The following is a 4,817-nucleotide window of genomic DNA, read 5'->3' as shown; positions in this document are numbered from 1 at the left end:
TGGCAGGCAGGCAATGGTTTAGCCGCTAGCAGCATGTGTGTGTGTGTCTCTCTCTGTGTGTGTGAGTGTGTGTAAAGAGAGAGAGGAGGATGGAGGGAGGGAGGCGCAGCAGACACAGGAAGCAGCCGGCTTTTCTTATTCTCTTAAACTCAAGAAAAGAAAATCGTTTACAGAATAAAACTATTTGTTTTTGTGCATGCAGCAGAGAGGATGCTGGGATATAACTGTGGCAGGCGGGTGCTGGTTTAGCCGGTAGCAGTGTGTGTGCTTGTGTGTGTGTGTGTGTGTGTGTGTGTGTGTGTGTGTGTGTGTGTGTGTGTGTGTGTGTGTGTGTGTGTGTGTGTGTGTGTGTGTGTGTGTGTGTGTGTGTGTGTGTGTGTGTGTGGTGTGTGTGTGTGTGTGTGTGTGTGTGTGTGCTGCTCAGACGATGGCTATCGATTCGCAGGCGAGCAGCGAACCCCTCCCTCCTCCCTCTCTCTCCCTTCTCCTCGTGTCATCAGCCCAGAGACTGCAATGAGCTCATCCTTTCTCTCTCCCCCCTCCTCCTCCTCCTCCTCCCTCCCTCTCTCTCTCTCTCTCTCTTACTCTTCCTCACCTCCTCACGCACCCCACACCCTAAACTCTTGCATGCTTTTATTTTTCCTCTCCATTTTTCAGCACTTAAACAAATTCTCATGTGGTGTCCCCTCTCTCCATGCACCTATTCATCACTGTGTCTCTGTGACTCTATTTATCTCACCACCCCCCCCCCCCCCCCCCTCTCCTCCCACCTGCTTTTTATCTCCCTCTTTTTTAGTGACCACACCCTGTCAGCAGTATGCTTCAATCATGGCTCTCGTGTTTTTTTTACACTTAATCTTTTTCTCCCTTTTTCTACTCAGTTCCCTAGGCTGTTGAATACAAAAGAGGATGCTTTTCCACTTGACAAGCAGACACACACACACACACACACACACACACACACACACACACACACACACACACACACACACACACACCTCAGTCATCTGTCATTCAGAGGTTGTGCAGCTGTCATGTTATGTGAGAGAACTACTCTTATTCTATGTCTCTCTCTGACTCCTGCAATCCGTAGCATGACATTATTTTACACCTCAAATACACTTCATACTTCCATTCTACAACATTTTAAAGGGCCCCCTATTACCCTATGCTTTGGGGTTTTTCCCTTTCCTGTAGTGTGTTATGTCGTTTTAAAAAAATGTAAATAGTCTACACAGGCTACAAATCTCTCCCACACACTCCCCTCCTGCCTGAATCGCACCATTGGATTCCTTTGTTTACTTCTGTAAGAAAATGACATCACTACGTTAAACTCTCGCTTCTATTGGCTACGGAGCAAGAGAGGAGACTGAGCTGAGGCTGTGTATTGATAAAAACTAATTTTGTTGATAGTTGGGGTTTTTGCCAGCAGAAAACAGTGAGCTCATATTGGGCGAGGATGTTTATTGAGGTTAAAGCCATTGAACGATACAGATAAATGTAGGTCAATACAGGTCTTTCATTGAATTATAGATATCAGTCGTGGTTCACTGCTGATATGAATGTTTTAGATTTTGTTCTACAGTGTCTTGCTTTAAATCGGAAGTCAGGCTTTTTTAATACGTAAATGAAAGAAAAATAAATAAATAAAATAAATAAATAAATTTAATATGGTAATAATAACATGTAATAATTATACAAAAAGGAATAATAAAAATAAAAAAGTAAATAAAGAAATCAAAAAAGCACTTCAGGTCTGCGTGTTCAAAATAGTTTAAGTATCAGAAGTAATAATAAAAAAATTAAAGGGGACCTATCATGCAAAATGCACTTTTGTACGTCTTTTATACATGAATATGTGTCCCCGGTGTTCCAGGGAACTCACCAAGTGTCAGAAAACACAACCCTCTCTATTTTCCTCCATACCCAAATCTTTAAAAAAGGGGCTGCAACGGATCTGATAAAAACTGATCCAGATTTGAACACTGTCCTGACATCAGGACGGTGGCGCTACGGCTATTGGGCCAACTCCACCAATCAGGAGGAGACAGCCACGGCCATTGCCGTTCGAAAGCGCTGGAGACGCTGCAGTACATATGCCAGGCCAGTAGATGGTGCTGTTCTCACAGAATCAGCCCTTGCTAAAACAGGGGTAACATTTTTCAAATTGAGCGAAATGAGGCATGGCTAAAATGGATGATCTGTTTGGTATTTTGAAAAAAAAAAAGTATAAATATGCCTTATATAGGTATGGTCCTACACTATATTATTCAAATATAGCATGATAGGTCCACTTTAAGTAAAGAAAATAATATCAGTATAGAAAACAGTAGAAAAATCCCAACAAACGGGCAAAAACCTCAATGTGAAAATCCATCATTTTAAAACAGCTAAAACTGATTTAATATTGTTGCTCTACCAATCAGCCCTGTCAGTGTCAGCAGAGGGTCTTTCATGTCTGTCCTAAAGCAAGCAACGCTTTAAACCCATAATATTCATATTTCTTTATGGAAATAGAAAACGGCAGTGGTCCCAGGTGGAATAAGTGGCATCTATAAAATGTGCGCTTGAACAAGGATGGTGTCATAAAGAGTGTCTCAGTATAAGGAGCCTCTCGGGGTTCAGCCATGCAAACCCACATTTCTTACTCAACTGGGAAAGATCTGAGAAAATGCTCTGCAGGCGCGGGCCAAGGATCTGCTCCGCTGATATATTATCTTCATAATCCAGAGCCAAAGCTCACCCTTTAAAGAAGACATATGATGCTCATTTTCAGGTTCATATTTGTATGTAGTGTCTCTACTGAAACATGTCTCCATGCTTTAATGTTCAAAAAGCTCTTTATTTTCCTCATACTGCCTGTGCTGCAGCACCTCTTTTCACCCTCTGTCTGAAACCAGAGCCCAGTCTGCTCTGATTGGTTAGCTGGCCTGCTCTGTTGGGATTGGTCAACCGCTTAGAGATGTCCCGCCCCTTTGCCTATCACGTACAAGGGAACTTTGGTATTTTAAACTTTGCAGACCATTTACATGCACAAAAACATAATACTGTGATAAAAACAACACCTTGCTCTTGCCAGTTGGTCCAAAGATGCCTATCCCAGCTTTAACACATTATATATTTGTTGTTAAATGTGTACAAATAACAAGGAAGTGTAAAATTGTCAGCTATTTATCTCTCTTTCTATCCATAAAATTAGGTTTAAAATTATAATTTGTTCGACAAAGGGTCTCCTGTCATCTCAATAATGTGCAAGGGTGCTGCTGACCACCGAGGGAAATCAATTATCATACAGTAACACAACACAAATTGAATTCAGGGTCTGATATCACATGGATTTGCAAATGTAATCTGCATTGATTTGGTAAATTATTCCATTAAGCTCAGGCTCTGGTAATTGCTTTCTCTCTCACACAGATACAGTATGTAAGCTATACACCTGGGCTGTATGTATAATAACTGTCTAAGCGGTTTTCCAACAGCACATTGGGTGGGAGGCATTTATCTCGGCTTAATGTGGAAAGAAGAACACGGTTCATTTGGAGCCCATTCAACCATAACCGCCTGATTGAGTCAGACTGAAACACTAATTCTCAGAGGGAATGAAAAGTAATTTAATGTGGTAAAGGTAGTCGCCGAGCAACCATAAATGAATAAATACAAAAGGTGTTTGACGAGGAATGATTGAAAAGAATGAAGGTAATCAGAGGTGGTAATCACGTTTGTCAGGGGATGAAGGAATGAGTACGAAGCTTTTCTTGTCAGGCGATGAGTGAGTATTATATTTGAATCAATGTATCAAAGGCAGGGGAAGAGATTCAGAGGGTTTACGTGCAATAATAGGACACAAAACCAGACTATATCATCATAAACTATGTAGATTAGGGAAGACTGGGCTCTGGTTTTAGACAGAGGGTGAAAAGAGGTGCTGCAGCACAGGCAGTATGAGTGAAATAAAGAGCTTTTTGAACATTAAAGCATGGAGACATGTCACAGTAGAGACACTAAATACAAATATGAACCTGAGAATGAGCAGAATATACAGAGATACAACACGTTTATTAGCAAGCTTTAGACGAGCTGGTAGGTGAATATTCAGGTCCTAGTTAGCCGTTTCTTTAAGCTAAGCTAAGCTAATTGGCTGCTGTCTGTAGATATCTATCATACAGAAATAAGAGAGGTGTTGTTTTTCTAATGTAACTCTCAACAAATATGGGAAAATAATATGTTGAAAACCACAGTATTGGATGCACGGCCTTATCGATCTGACTTCTGAGTAGCAGTTTTTATTTGGCACTAAAAAATCTTGTAAATTGCATCATGTGGGAGGCGTGTGGCGCAGTGGGCTAGTGCGTTGGTGTTCGGATCAGGGGGTCACAGGTTCAAACCCCACTGCAGTCAGCATGTCGTTGTGTCCCTGGGCAAGACACTTCACCCCAAATTACTCCTGTGGGGATTGCCCACAGTATTGAGTATGTAAGTCGCTTTGGATAAAAGCGTCTAACAAGTGACATGTAATGTAATCATGAATACTTTAATCCAAATACACGCTGACAGACCGTATCCCCATTAATATGCACAACTGATGATGAACAGTTAAAGCATGCACAGTGTTGTGATCATATTGGCAGGTTCACTTCTTTACAAACATGTGATACAAATATGTAATGTAGTTTTGCATTGAAGGAACTTGGCGTCTGTGGGTGTGAACAATCAGAAAGTGTTTTATCTGTCCTTCTTCTGACATCTAGTGGACACTGAGAGAAGTGGTGGTGTGTCTTTAAAATGATTTACTGTTAGTGGTCGTGACATCTTTC

Source organism: Trematomus bernacchii, unplaced genomic scaffold, assembly GCF_902827165.1.
Source record: "Trematomus bernacchii unplaced genomic scaffold, fTreBer1.1, whole genome shotgun sequence".
NCBI classification, from domain to species: domain Eukaryota; kingdom Metazoa; phylum Chordata; class Actinopteri; order Perciformes; family Nototheniidae; genus Trematomus; species Trematomus bernacchii.
This window is presented reverse-complemented; position numbering follows the sequence as displayed.